The following is an 18,572-nucleotide window of genomic DNA, read 5'->3' as shown; positions in this document are numbered from 1 at the left end:
CTTCATATAAAGGTTCCTGATTTCTTGATAAATCATTAAAATTATATATTTTTTCCATCGCAAGTTTTAAAAGATATTGTAAATAAAGCTTAGATGGCCTCTTACTGTCCATGGACTGATTTTGACGATTTTCTGCCCAGTTAATTCATTCATTTAGCCATTTTACAAGCATGGCTAAATAATTATAATGCTCTATTATTATTATGCAGTCATAACTTAAAATATTACTTTTTTTGTTTTGATAAGAAGTATTTCATTAACATGCATCGAAACATCTATATTAATGTCATTAATAATATTACAGACTATATAAGTATACTAATGAGATAGTGCCTTACTAATAAGATTAAATGAATCACATCATTCAGTTTTTATAAGCTACATTTTATGACAGAAATATAAAAAGTGTTACAATTATATTCGGGACATTTAAACAACAGTAATAGAGAAATCTGATTAGTTAGTTATTCTTCAAAATGGAAAAATTCTCAAGTTGATAAAATTTGGCGAAATTTTTCCGGTTTCTCAGAGTGAAGTCTAAATAAATGTTTTAAGTTGCAATATTTTTCGAAATGTGAAGGAAGAAAATAGACCATCAATCATGATGAATGAAAGAGTGAAACGCATTCATATGGAACCGAAATTTCAAAAATCGATGCAATGGTTGCAGCTGAGAACTTTATCGAGATTTTTCGAGAATGATTGCAGCTGGGAACTTTGTCGAGAATTTCAGAAAAGTAGTAATGCCTTTTCGATTTCTCACGGAAATATAGAATGATGTGGGAATAACACTTGGTGATATACCGAAGGATTATGATTTTTCATAAGAAATAAAATTTTTGAAATCGGTCGTTGATTTGAAAAGGCGAACTCTGTCGTAAGATAGAGAATGTACAGAGAGAGAGAGTATGTATTTTTCTTTCAATTTCTCTGGAATTTGAAGTGTGGAGGAATGGCAGACGACCTTTGATGACATATTTCGAGATCAGATGTTTTCATATGGAGTAAAAATGAGTAAAATTGTCCAGTAGTTGGGAATGAGTAGCAGTTCATTATCTTTACTAATTATCTATACTGATAATGAAGATGAATGCGCGTGTGTGTGTGTTTGTGTTGGAGCTCTATAGGCCAGATTGTTTGACCGACAGGAACTCAATTTGGCTCATATATAGACTGGAGGGCGAGAAACAAGGAGTGAGGATTTTTTAATTTTTATTAATTAGAAATTAAGTTGAATTTTCGCCTTTTCGGCAATAACTTTCGAAAGTATTCAAGCATCAAAATAAATTTTACAACATTTCAAAATTTTAAAAAATTGTCTTCATAATGATATTAATTTAATAGTCGACCAAATTTTTGTTAAATTTTTACTTTTTACTTTTTTTTTTTTTTTTTTTTGCTTAATTTTTGAAATAAATTGTATTGTTACTCCGTAGTTCAAATGTTTTTCACTGTTTCATCATCGCTTGATCTTCTTACATTTTTAAAAGTTAAAGAAGAAGAATTTTCTTTGATATCTCTGTAGCTTACGAAACATCTAAAAAAATGGAAGTTATAATCATCGAGATTTATAAAAAGGATGGAGATGGAAGAAACATTCACATATTTTGAACAGAACATATGTAGGAAAATTAAAATAGCATATCTTCAATGTCTGGAAGTTTCATGATATCATGGATATGAAGTTATATCTAAACGATTTAACTGAAATTAAAATTAATATCTCCAGTGAACTAGTGGGTCGCTAAAGACGACTAGTTTTAAATATTCTTAAATCACATTTTTCTTCCATTTTATCTTCTTAAACTTATTTATTAGTTATTTTAGTTAACTTCAAATTTGCGTTTTTTATAGGACTATGAATATTTTTCGCCCTCCATTTAACGGAATATTTATAAGAAGCCAAATATTTGACGAGAAATTAAACGAACTGATCATAAGGATAAAAAAGAAAAAAAAAACTGGGGTTTTTAAATTTAAACAATAATTATATCTCATCGTTCACAAATAGGTTTTCGGCGGGTAAACAAAAAAATTAAATCCTTCTTCTATGTTGCAAAATTGCATCTGCCTGTAGTAATGTGTTATCTTTTTATCTATTCATTTATTTAAAAATTTTATTTTCATTTGGGTGATTGTCTTTTAATTAAAAATGCGTGTGTTTTTTAAATAATTTTGTTAAATTATTTATACTTTATCCTTATTTATTATTATTATTATTTATTATTTATACTGTGTAGCTATACATTTCGACAAGAAATAATGACAGCGCTGGAATCATCTTAAATATGCGTAACCTTTAAATTTGGATACTGAAATGACTTTTAGATAATTAGAAACGTTGATTATAATCCAATTTTAAACATTATTTTATTTGTTAAAAGAAATTATTTAGCTTTTCTATGATTATTTTTTCAAATAATTTGCATTCATTTTTTTATTATTTCTTATACACTAGATCAACATTTATTTAAACTTTTTTTGTTAAAATTATAAACCATTAAAAAACTGAAATGACAGATTAAAGTGATAAAAAATTATAATTATTCTTTACTTGCAAATATCATTTTTGTATAAAATTTTTATTATTTCTCATTTTTCTGAAATTCATTTTAAGATGGAATTTAAATGAGTTTGTTTTTTTATCAAATTTTGTACTTGGTTTATGTACTATTTTGTTTTCGAATCTTTTAAAAGGAAAGAAAACGGTGTTATATGTGATCCATAAATAAAAAAAAAAGAATTGACTGTCCATTTTTCTTAATACAGAAACACATGTGAAAAGTCCGGAATCGTTCGGCCTCTAAACTCTCTAGATGCAAAATTGTTGCTAGTAGGATCCTAGGAACGCTAATTTATGGGAATTTAGATCTTTTCCGTTCATTAAAATGTTGTCTTTCTGACTTTTATGCCACTTATGTTCCTACAAATGTTTCAAGTCTGCTCATACATTTTTTTTTTTTTTTTTTTTTTTTTTTTACAAATTAGTTAAAAAAAGTTTTGTTGTAGCAACCTTTTGACCCTATTAAAACCTTTGGTCAACCAATGAGAACCGACTTGATTTATGCATGGCTGGCGTAATAAAAGTTTTAAAAATTATTATTTAACTCTTAGGAGCATAAATTTTGATACTAAAAAAAATCTGAAGCTTGAGTGGTGGAGACGATGCGGACTTGCTGGAGTGACGAACCTGGAGTCTTTTCTTCACCGATCAGAATCATTTATTGAAGAAACCAGAATTGCGGTCTTCTCGCTATTGTGATGGCCATGATACTCTTTTTTACCAATCGGCTAGGCCTCATCCAAAAGTCCCTAGTTGCTGAGAAGTGGCGTTAACTCCTACAGTCCAGCAGCAGATACAGTTATTTCTAGGCTGAAGAGATCCTGTCAAACCATTGATTGGAAGTGTTTTTCGTTTGGCTGACTGGGTACTCATTTTCTACAGAGATTATTAAAGATGAGGTTATTGACGACCCTCTAAGGACACATCTTTAGATGACAATGCCTAACGTTTTAATAGAGAAGGTATCCTGGACTCATTTGTTCCTTTCTTATAAAATCCCGATCAGGAATATTACCACGCAGTGGTCGAATGCCAAACAACAGTTTTCCCTTTCAAGTTATGCCTAAAAGGATAAAATGAGATAAGTCCTAATTGTACTGTATGATTTTTATTTAAAATTTCTAAACTTTGCTTTCGTAACTTTATTCCTATTAATATGTTAAAGTCTTCTTTTGTGCTTCAATAACTAAAGGGACAACTTCATTTATTAATGCTTTGGTTTACTTTTATTTTGACATTGAAGCTAAATAAAATACTCAATGCTTCTTTTAAATGCTGCAAATGAGTATGAAAGTGTGATTTAACATATTAATCTAAAGAAAAAAAATCCAAAACAAATCATTAAAATAATTTACAGTTTGATGATTCAACGCAAACAACAAAGAAATTTAGCTTTTTGAAAATAATGATAAACGCTAATTATTTCAATAAAATTCTTTAAATTTCTATTAAAAATTCATTTTTTCTGCATACAGTTCTAATTATAGGCAACTAAACTTCATAATATTTAATTTATATTTCTATCGCTTCATTATTGTCCTACATAATTATGAAATGGAAAAGGTTTGACAGACTTTCTAAAGCTGTGTAGAATATAATTAAATATGAAGTATATCTCTTGAAATATATTTGCTTTGATAAGATGTATGCATATTTTATTCCTATTTTTTCCATTGACAGAAACAAAAATTGAAATTGAACTTTGGATTTTAAGCGCCATGCCAAGAGAAATTTTAAAAGAATGTTTTGGCAAATATTAACATTCTTACTGAAGCTTCAGTAAACAACGGTAATTTCTTCGCAGTTTGTTTCTTTTTAATCGGCGGATCTTATTTCCCGTGCCTTTGTGAGCCCTCGGTGTCTTGTTTGTATGAAGAAAAGAACACTTACCTGACAAATAGAGCATCATAAAGCACAAGAATAAAACATTAATTTATGAAAGAGGAAACGATTATGACCGAAAGCCTTAGGCAAAGAAATCATGTTTATGTCATTTAAAGAGACATTTTTTCTAATAATTTTTTTTAATGACGCACTTATTATCGATTTCTCAACTATTCATTAGAATGCATGAAAGTTTAAAAGGAAATTTTTAAGGTTATCCAGAAAAAAGATCTTAACCTTATTGAATTTCTCACGCACCGGCTTCTTTTTTTAAAAAGGCACCGATTTAAAATAATTATTTTTAATAAGTGACATAAGATGCATATATATATCTCGCATCGCTGAATAGATGAAATCTCAAAATTTTATTCCAGCATTCTATATAAATTCCATTTATTATGCTGCACACATTGGATCGGAATAAGTGCTTGGCTTCGGAAGGTTTCAGGTTCGACACTCGATTCCACCGAAAAACCCTGTGTATGCGGTCTGATGTACGTTAAATCCCTCGGGGTCAAACGTCCTCCCGCTAGTGTGGTGTGGAAATTTGGAGAGGGTATGCTAGCTCAGGTGTCATTCTCTTCATCTGACCATAGTTCAAATTGGTGTCGCCCCGAAATAGCTGTAGAGTTGCATTAAAAACGAGACGTTAATATAACTAAACTGAAACTACTGAACTCACTATTCTAACGATTTCTTATTGAAGAGAAGCCGGCGTGAGATTTAATCCCCCTATGCTGTTGGTCTCGAAGTTTCATGCTCTCTGTTTTTGGTTTTCCTACGGTTATGTCCGAAATCATCTCGAATATACTCAATATTTTCATCTGATGTATAAAGTTAATCGGTGCTTATCACTTTGCATATGTAATCATCTATGAATTTCTTTTCACTTATAAATCTATTCATGATGCTGCAGATATTAGTTGAACTTAAGCGAAATGCATGCTGCATTGCATTTATTGATCACTCTTTGCATACTACAGCACACGAAACCACATTTTCCTGAAACATTTAAAATGTCACGTAAATAGACAACATTACTATTTTTAAAGGGATTGTTGCAATGCAAAAAAAAAAAAAAAAGTTCCATCTTTTTGAATAACTCTTACATTTCAGAGATGGTTGTGATTATACTGCTAGGTGTAGTGCATGATTTTATTGCTAGGAACAAAAGGGGGGGGAGGATTCTCCTTACATTTTCTTCGATTTTGTTTTCTTATCTTATTAGTTTTCTTGGCCAAAGTATATTTATAGTGCAAATATTCATGAATTTTTATTTTAAGAAATAAGAGCGCACAAATAAATCTCTGCTCTTACGTACAAAGAGAAAGCTCAATCCTTGAAGATGAAGAATTATTTAGAAGCTAAATAATAAACTTTTCTTACGCGCTTAAAATATGTAAACTAAAATAAATCTCGTCTTATAATAATATGTTTCATCTTCTAAAGTTAGAGTTTCAAATGAGATTTTTTGTTGTTGATGATGGAATGAATGACTCAAGTTTCAATTGGACGAATTTTGAAAGATGAACATCAAAAATATTTTCTTAATTTTTTTTTCATTGTTCTTAACCCGCTTGTTCACTTTTTCCTAAATTTCAATCATTCGTGAGTTTCTTTAAATGTGATCATGACTCCTAAAGCTTTTTTTTTTATTTCGATAATTTAAACAAGGCCAGTCCCTTTTATTTTCTAAAGCACTTCTGCTGATATAAAATAAACTTCACGCACAACAAGTCTTCATTACTCATTGCACTTTTGATTATCTCAGCCACAACCTTAATATTGAATTGATTTTGTATTTTATTCCAGGTACAATCTAGCTTTTAAATATAATTAGAATTGTAATTAAAAAAATTGTTTTCGGAATGTAACTTTTAATATATCTGCTCGAACCTCCATTTCGGAGCCAAATTCAAAACTCTTTTTAATAAATGCCCCCTAAATGGCATTTGGGCCTGGTGCATTTTAAATAAAATATAGAAACAATTTTATCGCTGGTGTGGTGCAGAAGTTTTGGTTTCTGATATAATAAAGATATTAATATGACCTTATAAAATTTATTTCTATAGAAATGAAATAAAATATTTCAATTAAATATGTGAGGAAGATTTTTAAAAATCCTGGCAATATTTTTGTGCCAAACTGTACTGAAATCGTTTCTGATTTCCTCTAAGCTTTCAAGTTTTTGAAAGCGTTAGAGGAATACACGAATAAATGAGAGGAATTCGAGTAGATCTATCTAAAATGTTCGAAATTTTCTACTTTCTTGTTACATCATCATTTTCATCCCTCTTTCTATATCTTCATTTCCGCTGTTTTCCTGTTTCACACTGAATATTTCTGTTTATGCTTCCAATTCGTTATAAGAAATCTATAGAATCTAAGAAACAAAGTCTAATTGAATTTGAGGTAAAAATTTTCCTCCAAGTCAAGAAAGGAATTCGTAGAACAGAAGATGAGAATGACATCTGATTCGCCTGCAAGTATTTCGTATTTCTCGCAATGACTTCCGATTTTCAAAGAATTTCTATTGACGATAAATCAATGAAATAGTTGCTTTATTTAAAAAGAGTTAATTTGCATTCCTGCCTAAGAACGAAATGTGTAGATGCTTTAAAACTGCGGTTGGTTTTATATTTAAAAAAAAAAAAAAAAAAAAAAAAAACGTTTTCTTCTGTACATAGATATTTTAATCGATGTTTAGATTTGGTACTCTAATCTTCAAAATGTTGACCTTTATCATTCCAGAAATGCTGATGCTTTAGACTTTCAGAAGCTTGAACCTACCATTCTGGGAAAATATTCATTTTCCAATGTGTCATGTAAATGCGACAACTCAAAACAATGAAGACCGATAGAGATGAAACGCCATGAAATCTTTTCGAAAAAATGGTGGATACGAAACATTTTGAACTAAGTGTGTCGATGTTAAGAAGTGTTTTTCCATTATATGCACTTTTTACGGTCTCGTATACGAAGAGGAAGTAATGGAATCGTCAAAAAATTCGAGCTCGAGATTTTGATCTATTTCCAAGTTTCAAACCTCCCTGAGTCCGAAAAATACACTTATTACTAATACATGGAATGTTGTCTGTCTGTCTAGGAACGCAATAAAGCCGTGTTCTGACGGCCCGTCCATGTCTTGAGACAGGCACATTTCCCCCTCTTTCCCCTTTCTTGTGGTTTTCCGAGGTTCTTTAATGCCTGTTCATTTTACTAGCAATTTGCGGGAAGCTCTCAACCGATGTCCAGAGGCGGAAGTGGTCATACAATGGGTCAGTCGGCTACCCTATTCTTAAAGACAACAGATCGTCAGATCGAAGCTTAATAATGCTTTGGCGTAGGCGCATAAAATGTAGTATATGAACTTTACACCAATATTGTTAATTTCCATCCAATTTTGGACGAAATGAATTCACGGGAAGTCTATCTACTCGAGTACAAGTGAATGCAATGACTCCAAAATGTAAAAAAAAAATTAAATGAAATTTTATATACAGTTTTAGAATCTAAAAGGTGGAACCCTATCAGATTTGGAGCCAAATGTGTCATAGTACTGACCCTTTGTTAATCTGTAGTAAAGGGATCATTCAAAAACGTAAGAATGGAGGCAAATAAAATTTGGTTCGTGGTTTTATCGTACAATGTGTAGGTCCGTATCAAATTTTGAACCACATATATCAAAGGTGAGACCGTCTGTCGGTCTGTATTTTCGCATACATTAAACACAATAACTGTAAAATACAATGACTTAAAGGATCGAAATTTGTTATGTGATCTTGTAACGACAGTTGTAATTCTAAGTGAAACTTTGGTTTCAAACGATCGAAAAAGTTGTCCAAAACACATATTCGATTTTTTGTTATAAGGTTAATATATACCCATATATTACCAGGAATACTCTGAATCGTACCAGGTCAATATCCAAGAGTAGGGCAGTGATTAATTACAAAAAGAAAATCGCCAAAGGCATGAATTTATGATTGCAGAATTGAACCACTTAACAAAACCTCGCTGTCCGAGAAGGGTTATCAGAAACATTAGAGATTAGAGGGCAACTATTAGAATTATTTGTATGCTTTCATTTGATTTACTGGGAATGGATTCTTTTTTTTTTCCTTCTTCTTATTTTCGAATTTGTCAGCAGATCAGTATAATCCAATATGTTTTGCAGTTGGATAACTAATATGCAACTCACCAATCTAGACAAATTTTGTATAAAAGTATCTAAATAATATTAGCAGTTTTTACCAATTTGTTTAAAATTATTTTAGGGGGGGGGGAAGTTATATTCATTTTTATATTTGCAGAAACTATATTTTAATTGTTTAAATGCTATTATCCTAAAATCTTAGTTTTGATAAAATCTTGCTACGAAAACTTTATAAACCATATCTAAAATTTAAAAAAAAATAATTTAGAAACGAAACTATATAATTTCGGACTCGCAACTAAAAATAATTTCTTATTCAAAATAAAAACAGAAAAGGAACAGAAAAAACACCATAGTATTTAGAGAGCGCAAATGCACCTTCTTCTAAAACACAGATGAATTGAGACAATAGTAATAAAAACCAAGTTAATAGGAAAAAATCAAAATTAAACCAAATAAAAAAAAACAATCTGACCTTGAGAATGTCTTCAGGCCGGATTCCTTTTTTATTTGGTTTCATTTTGATTTTTTCCTATTAACTTGGTTTTTATTACTCTCTCTCTCTTTATATATATATATATATATATATATATATATATATATTGTTTGAATATTTTTTATGATTTCTCTATATGTTCTACAGTTCCTGAGAAGCAGAAATTTAAAAAATTGTTCATCTAAAAAAATGTACAGTTGTTTAAAGGACCGTTGTATTTCTTTCATGCTATTTACCGTTCGATTCCTGATATTTAAAAACAATATTGAAATACAACTTATTTCTTAATTGAGAATCTAGTCAATATATCCGTTAAACTATTTCATCTACGGTTTATCAGCTGAATTTATAACGTAATTTTGAAGAAATCATTTTATAAAATTATCTTTTTTATATTTATATTTGCTTTGTATTTTTTCACAGCTCTAAAACATATATCTCTTACAGTTTTCTAAACATATTTGGAGTTTAATTAATGTATTTCAGTTTCATACATATTATTTTCCATATATTTCATTCAAGAATTCATATATATATGTATAATGTATAAGTTTTCAAAAAAATTCATCTCGACTTTTAAGAATATGATGAAAACTCCAGTTTGTTTAAACTTACATCATTTCCAACTTTTTATTTTCATTTGCTAATATTGTTTTAATTTTAAAAGAGAAATCATAATGCAATAATATCTTAGATGGCATCTGGATAAAAAACATTGATATTTGGTGAAAATTTGTTGAATACGATATCATATAAATCAAATGTAGGAATGTAGAATTTCATCAAGTTTAAGAGACACAGCGTTGATGCCAGCAATAACCTTAAGATCATTCCATAAAAGAGCGGAACATAACTTATAGTGTTGTTCTCTCTGACGCATTTCGAAGAGCCAAGCTTCAAATACGGAAGACGCCTGTAAATAGAAGCAGAAAACAGTAGTTTTCAATTTAGATAGCGAAAATGGCAACTCGTCGGAATTCTCTGTGGAATTTGTCAATATGTCCCCCAAGAATTCCGCGGAAAAAGAGTTCTCTTCGATCAAAATGGCTTCTGTCGCGGAAGTGAATGTTCGTTGCATGTCACGTAAAAGAATGGCGGGATATGTGTTTGGCGTCATTTAAAAAAAGTTCTGTCACTCAAAAAGAAAATACTTCGCCCACCACCACTTAAAATATTGTTTGTTTCCGGAAAGGGAAATTTCTGATATGAATAATGTAATAATTTCACAAAACACAGCTTCTTGTGTTTTCATGAGGCTTATTATTATCTCGAAACTTTTCTATTTGAAATCAGTTGAATTTTGTTAAATATGGGAAAGGATGCTGGAAAAGTCTTTGTTAAAAATTATTATTTTGGTAATTTTAAAAATAAATGTATCCGTTTATACAGTTTTGATCGTATAAATAATGGTGATGTTTAATTATATTCTTGAATAACTTAATCGGGTCATTAATTCAAAAATTGGTGAAAGATATTATTGATAAAATGCTCGAGATGCTAATTTAATATTTTTCGTTTTTCATTTAGAAGGATTTACTTCGAACTTATTATTGTACGTTTTTACACTCTGTATATATAACATATGGTGTTCACCAATTCGCATATAAAAAAATCATATTACGAAACAAAACTTATCTTTAATACTTTTTAAGTGATATGTATCGATCATTTATTCAGTGAGATATCCTTTTCGTTAGTTAAAAATCTGTTAGGACATTAGAATTAAGAATGGTTATTTTTAACAGTTTAATAGGTTTATATATTGAGATCTGGTGATCTGGTGATTACAATCCAATATATATAGATCTGCTGACATATATATATATATATTGGATTGTGATCTGGTGATTGTGAAGGGCCGAAGAAACAAGGTAAATGCTCTTTGAACAATTTAACGACAATGCCAGCTTTGTGGCAAGGAGCATTGTCTTGCTGGAAGTCCCTTCCCGGCAGGGTAACACATCATTGATATAATAGAATGTACTTGATCTGAGAAGCTTAGTCAAATTTCGTGTTTCGGCCATTTCTTCGTATTTTCATAGCTATCTCTCCCTCCAGAGGCAACAGCAGGAAGTTATGGCCGATCTGTGCGTAAGTGTCAAGTGGTCATAATAATATGGACACGGTGTATAATCTCTAAACCAGGTAATTATGTGGATTCATGAGAAGTAACATACTGCGAAAGAATTGCACATTGACTATGAATCGAATTCGAATCCTGCTACTTTAATAACTAGTGGTGGGAGAAAATTTAGAAGTGATTGTTTTAGCTGTTAATATATATTTGAACTACTTTTCTATAGAAATTTGTTCACTTTTGGTAAATATTTACTAAGAAAAGACTTGATTCTATTGGGATAGTTAATATACATTGTGAACAGAAGAAGTGTAAGTTTGATAAAATAACATGGCTTTAATATCTGTCACAATTTGATGGTTAAAATATTTTTTCAGATAATGATGTATTTTTCTATGCATGTTAATTAAAAGTAAATACAAAAAAAAAACCAATAAAGGATTATTAGTATATTAAGAAGTCAATTAAACCATTTTCCTAAAATTAATTATTTGTAATCATTTAAGTGAAAACTTTAAAAAGCATTAATGAGCAGCGTAGGTGTCTGAATGTCCCACTCTTCTCAGAGTCTATTTTTGCGAATTTAACTGTCCAAAGTAACGCTACAATATTAAGGGTAAACTCCACATAAAGAAATTATTTCAGTTATATTTCTATTAAATTCCTTCCTCGAACTCTGAACACTTTCCCAAAAGAATATTTAGATCAATCGGATGATGAAATATAGTATTAAAGAAACGGAATACTATTTTCTTCTTGATTATTTCAAAAGGAACATTACACTCTCACTCTCTCTGTCTCTCTCTCTTTCTCTCTCTCTCTCTCTCTCTCTCTCACACACACACACACACATATATATATATATATATATATACTTATAATAAAGCTCAATGTGTGTGTGTGTGTGTGTTGGCGCTCTACAGGCCAGGTCATTTGACATACAGCTATCAAATTTGGTACATGTATACCTTAGAGGTCGGGAATGTGCACCTGGGGTCCCTTTTTTTTAAATTTTAATTAGAATTTTAATTATTAATTAAAAACTAACTTTCCCGCCAAAAAAATCTTCCATTTTCCCCACCGCCAACTTTTCCGCCAAAAAAAATTTCCATTTTCCCCACCGCCAAATGAGTAAGGCTTTTTTTTCTCCCAACAGTAAAGAGGCTAGGGTTAACATTTTTCGGCGGATTATTTTAAACGATTCTGTTTATTTTCTTAATGTTTTATGCATTTAAAATTAAACATTGTTAATTAATCCATGTTTCAGATTCATTCTGAAGTACTTTTGAATTAAAATAACACAGAATAAAGGAAATTAAAAATGTATAATCTGCATAGCGTTACCCCAACTGGCGTAGAAAAATTCACGCATTTGCGTTAACGTAACTGGCGAAGAAAATTCACGCATGCGCAGTTTGTTCTGACTGTTGACATGACAACCAACGGATGATTTAAATTATTTTTAAGTTAGTTGCATGCTTTTGTAAGTAAATTGTATTGATGTTGGTTATATATTTTTTGTATATGCTTATAGTTTTAAGTACATCGTTTTTTAAGTAGTTTTTTTTAACCTGTTTTCAATGATTTAAATTATTTTTAGGTTAATTGCATGCTTTTGTAATTAAATTGTATTTATGTTAGTTATATATATATTTTTTTGTATATGCTTATAGCGTTAATTATATCGTTTTTAAGTAGTTTTTTTAAACCTGTTTTCGACCGATTATTTTAGACGATTCATTTTATTTTCTGAGTGTTTGATACATTTAAAATGAAACATTGTTCATTAATCGATCTGTTCATGATGAATCTGAGAAATTTTTGTTGACAAATTCTTGAGATATTACATAAATTAAGAAAGATATTCTTTAGTGACCATATAGTTTAAACGCTCAGTGACTCTATTATCAGTAATCATATTATTAAAAAAAATGCTTTGTTTCAGTAAAAAATATTATTATATTAATTGCAGATTAATCATTTACACTTTAATTTATAGCATAATTTCTACGAGAACTAACAGAAAATTAGAGAGATACATACCACGCTATGACTGAAAGCCTTTATAATATTATGGGTGAATTATATGACTATCAAAATTTGAAGTTTTAAAATATTTTGCTGAAGAATCTATTAAAGTTGGAATTGCGTAAAATATTTAATGGTGCGACCGGAGTATTCCGGTTCAATCTATTTAATTATTAAAATTTGAACGAACATTAATATTGGCAAACCGGCTGGTCAATAAAGGCGGCTAGTATATATATATATATATGTGTGTGTGTGTGTACATACATGCATAGATGGATGTAGCCATGTGTAAGTTGTAATGTGTCATTAAAATTATCAAGTGGAAGAAATAAAAAAAAATCATCGACCCATTTGCGAAAGTTTGTTGAAAAATGACCCTTTTCCTCCAATTGGTCTGAATTCATTGTATTTTTAGAAGCTGCTTTATAAATATTTTAGCAGCTCATCAGAAAAAAGAGGCGCATATTTGCTGACTTATAAACTTCTTGGAGCGAAGTTTATAGCAGAGATAAGAGCAACGAAAAATATCGATTTTCGGAATGAAGATTCCCATCTCCACTTTCACTCGATGCCTTTGCGACTCCCTTCGAATTAATATCCATTCCTTCTCCCACGCCATTTATCTTGCTTCTGTAAGAAAATCGTTTTCATAAAATATTTCCGGCTATTAAGTATACTTTCATATGGAACCTGGAGAAGACATTAAAGTTTAATGAAATATTTTTCCGAAATTTAAACTAACTTAATTGTGGTAATTCAATAATGAAATACCATGGTGAAAGTAAATATACACATGTATTTCGAAGTTTTATTTAATCGGCTACAAACGTGGCATTTTATCAAGCAACAAACGTGGCATTAATTTGTGTCATTTTATTAAACCGTGTTTAAAAACAGCTGATGGGTCAGTTTGTTTCAAATCTCGTAACTTTGAGTCATGGTTAGATGCCGAGGAAATACCTTATTCAGGATCCTTTTTACAAATTTCCCGCTAAACTAATGAGGCATTCGATATACTAAATGAGGAACGGTTGACTCCAACGGCAAATAACGTGTATCAGAATACCAGACATGCATTCAATCGTGCTTGGACAATGTTCGAAAGTAAGACTCTTCCACCAGACCATAGCAGCCTTCCATCTCAGACACGAGAACAATCTGCTGTTATTTAAGATTATTTTAAGCAATAAATAAACTTAAGTAATATCTTGTAAAAATATTAAAATAAATTAAGAAATATTTTATTATTTAGGCAAGATATTATGATTTAAATGCACAATCATGGAAAGAAAGGAGCCATGCAGCTTTATTCTGGTATCGTTCATCATGCCCTCTTAAAAAAGATATCATTTGAAAGAAATGAATTATTCTTAGAAATTTTTAAAGTAAAAACTTCTTAGGGAGCCATCTGCATCAAAATTTCTTACAGCAACATTCATTTTTATATCAAATTTTAAAATTATATCAGGAATTCTTCATTAAACTAAATTTCATTAGTCTAGGTCTATTCTTACAGAAATTATGAACTAACAAATTTGGTTCTAAAGTTAAAATACAATTTTGAGCTTCTATTCATATCTTAAAAATAGTTGTAGACCTCAACTCTATTTGTTTTTAAAATATAAGATATTCTAAGCATTTTGCACACATATTATCATTAAAAAGTCATTTTTAATATGCGATAAAATGCAAGCTCAGAGTTTTAAAATTTCTGAATAGCAGCATGCTTAAATTTGGGCATAAATAGTAAGACAAGGAAATTTTATGGATCCATGAAAAATTGCAGCTCATTCTCACGAATAGTTTTTGAGTTTTTCTATTTTGCCTGTAAAATGATGCACTTAAGGGCGCATTCACAAATCTCAAAATGTGGATTGCATTTTATTTACCATTTAACTACAACTGCTCGTGAAATTTTGTAAATCATATATCTTTGGTAATGTAAGAATATAGAAAGAAACATTTCGTCAGTGACAAAAAATTTGAAATCAAAGAAAAAAATAATTCCTATTGCCATATTATTTTATTAATAATCTTTGTTTTCAATCTTGTAAGTGAGCCTTTGTCTTTGTGCAAGCTAAAATTTTTACTGATTGTAATGTCACTCACAGAATATAATAAATTACTGAAAATGGGAATTGTATTATCCAATAAATAATCTGTCGGATTATAGCTATTTAATTTTACAAACGTACTGTCCAAATGATCTCTTTCGGTAATTTTTATAATAATGCATAAATAACTCTTTATTTTCTAATAAGAATAGAGACATTTGTTTCTGTTTTAAATTTATCCATGTTTATGCGCTGAATCTTTATGATAGAAGTCTCAAATTTCAGGTAATTAATCTGCGGTTATTTTAAGCATTATAACATTGTATATGATCATAAATGGAATTAAATAATCAGATATCAAAATACTATTGAGCAATGCATTTATATTTAATATTTTGGATACAAAATGCGTCTTAAATTTTTTCCCTACACATGCAAAAAGAAGAATTTCAAATAATTTTAATGATTCATGAAGTATTGATTAGTAATTTAGCTCACAATTAATTTTGTAAATATAAAATTACGCAATTTTCGCTTAATATTTAAATAAGGGATGGAAGTGAATCAAATAAAATTTTAAAACAATAAAAGTCAGTTTTTTATTAATGTCGAAATAAATAAACTGCTTAAAAAGTAAAAAAAAAATTCTCATGAAAAGCAAAAATACTTTGTAAAATAATTTTAAAAAATAAAATTAAATTAAAAATTTATTTTTAAATTAATACTTTCCTTCAAGATTTGATACTTAGATTATTAGTCACTTTTTCAAAAAAAAATATTAAAATTATTTTTTTTTTCAATTATATGAACAATCGTGGTTTGTCAATTTTGTCACAACGCATTAAAGTGTATATCGCTGTGTATATCGTGTATATCATGTTAGTGATTTTATATCGTTTTGAAAAGAATTTTAAACTTGTAGAATTAATTTTAAAAAATGACATATTTATAACACAACAATTACATATACTAATATAAAGTTTCTATTAGTAAACTGAATATTTCGTATAGGCATTTTATGAATTAATTACTCTCATAATTATATAAATATAATAAGTATTCTTCAGTTATATAAATTATAATTATTTCTATTATTATTATACATGTTGATTCAAAACTTATCGTTCCAATTTCGTAGGTAGGGAATACGCCAAGAAACCGATTTCACATGGGAAAGTATGTCCACAAATGTATGTAGAGGACGCTGTGTGTACCCAAACAGTGTACACCACATGCTCGGATTAGTTTTGAATCACCCTGTATATGCATTCGAATTTTTATTCATATCATAATAGTTGCAAAATATGGGATGAATATTAGCTTAAAAAAAGACCAGTTAGAACGAGAATTAAAGATATTAAGAATAAGCATAGGAGCATTTAAAATGATGTTCTGAAAATTGCGATGCTTGCCTATTGCAAGCGTATGTCCAGTATACTTTTCTTCGTATAGTGAATTCTTGCGCAATCGAAAAGCATTTATATAGAACCCTAAGCTGCCTGTAAAGCATGGAAGAAAACTGATTTATATTTATCAGTGAATGAAATACGTTCTTTTTTTTTATGTGTCCATCAATTAAAGCGGTGTCTATTTATGAGTAGCAAGCAATGATAATAAGAATAAAATGCAAAAAAATGAAAAACAATTCATTTTTTTTCTCCCCCTGAATGAATAAGATTTTGATTTTAACACTAAAATGAATATTTCTTTTAAAGAATAGAAAATATTGCCAATACCATTTCTTTCGCTCACTTCATTTTCCATTTTGATGCTTTCAGTATGATGGCGATTCAAACTCGCATGCCATTCGAGAAAAACTTTCAATCTGTTGAATATTTCTTTATTGAAAAGAATTAAACTTCTCACAGAAATTTTCACTGCAAATATTTTATCATGCATGAAGTAACAGATGATTTTTAGACGTGTAAATTATAATTGTACGGTTGCTTTTAACATGTCACAAAAAAAACACTATGACTGAAGTGCAGAGAATATATATATATATACTAGACAGATCTGAATATGGAAACAGGCCCTTAGCAGGAAATGTCAAATTTCTCCAGATGTAATTATGGTGCATTAATCAAACGTTATACTCTAGGTCATTTTTCCAAGAGGAATCTGTTCATGACATCAAAATAGGAAGTTGCTATTGACCATGTCGAAGTTAGTTCATACAGTTTTAAATTTGCAGACATTCCCCTGCGAACATTTTGGGCCCGTCGTCTTTTAGTATGTCATTCACTTCAAAACGGCATTTTTGGTTTCCATCTGCAGTGATTGGCTACAGAATAGAGTTGAGTATTATTTTACTTATCGAGTACTTATTTTTTCGTGACTGTACTATAAAAGGTTCTCTGAACCAATCAATATTATAATAACTCGTTGTTTTAAATTTTTTGTTTTAATTCCTTGCCCATGTATGCATGCATTAGACACGCATGCATAGCACACGAACGTAAACACCTCTGACAAACTCGTTTTCGATTTGGTATTATTTGTCCAGAAAGAATAAAAATGCTGCCAAAAATGGTGAAACAATTATGGATATGTATCTTAAATGCGCCTGTATTATTATAGAAAACAAAGCTTTCTAGCAATTTAATGACCATCTTTGTTTTCCGATTATAGTTAGAGAGTATATGATCATGAATTTGAACAAAATGCTCTGATTTTCTACGGAAAAAATAAAAATAATTTGCGAATTTTAAAAAATATTTTTATTTGTTGAATAATTCGCAGAATATTTGTAGAAGAACGAAGGCCAATTTTTTATCTAAAAATTTACGCTTATAATAAACGCATTACAGATTTTTCTGAAAAATTATTATATTAATTAATAACGCATTTCTTAGGTTCATTCATGTAGAATTGCTTGATTGAAAATAGAGAATAAAGAAAGAACGTTTCTACAAAAAGAATATGCCATTTATCTTCCTACTTCTGGTTAATATTAAATAGAAAAAAAATGGTCATATTTTTCGGTTAATGGGAAATATTGCATTAATCTGTCTTTACTTCAGTCTGTAATAAAATGGCTCTATTTTATTGCACAAATCTAAATTCTTAAAAGGATACTTAAAAATTGCCTTCGAGGAAAATGCTGCTAATTAACTATTTCAAAAAAATAACGATTTTCTTTTAACTTCAAACGTATTCGTACGTGTGATCGATTTTTGTGGAGGCCATTTTGAAAAGCGAAATCTTTCATTATTATTAAAATAAAACAGTTCATTTGAAACAATTCATCTGGCCAACAAAAAATGGAATTGATTAAGGCTGGATCTGCAAGGGCAAAACATGATTAGATT

The 18,572-nt window shown here is 29.6% G+C and overlaps 1 protein-coding gene across 2 annotated transcripts in view; it reads left to right on the top strand.

Moving 5' to 3' along the window:
• Window positions 1–18,572, top strand: part of LOC129975659 (metabotropic glutamate receptor 3-like) — a 171,145-nt gene that overhangs the window by 21,704 nt on the left and 130,869 nt on the right. The window contains exon 1 of one of the 2 annotated variants that reach the window (XM_056088766.1): window positions 1,158–1,194. The exons of the other annotated variant lie outside the window; for it this stretch is intronic. The gene's annotated coding sequence lies outside the window, so the exon portion shown is untranslated. Of the gene's footprint in view, window positions 1–1,157; window positions 1,195–18,572 lie in introns of those variants that run through there. 2 annotated transcript variants of the gene reach the window in all.

The sequence above is a fragment of the Argiope bruennichi genome, chromosome 7 (assembly GCF_947563725.1).
Source record: "Argiope bruennichi chromosome 7, qqArgBrue1.1, whole genome shotgun sequence".
Lineage (NCBI taxonomy): Eukaryota > Metazoa > Arthropoda > Arachnida > Araneae > Araneidae > Argiope > Argiope bruennichi.
Note: the sequence above shows the minus strand (reverse complement) of the source record. Positions and strands in the feature narration are given on the sequence as shown.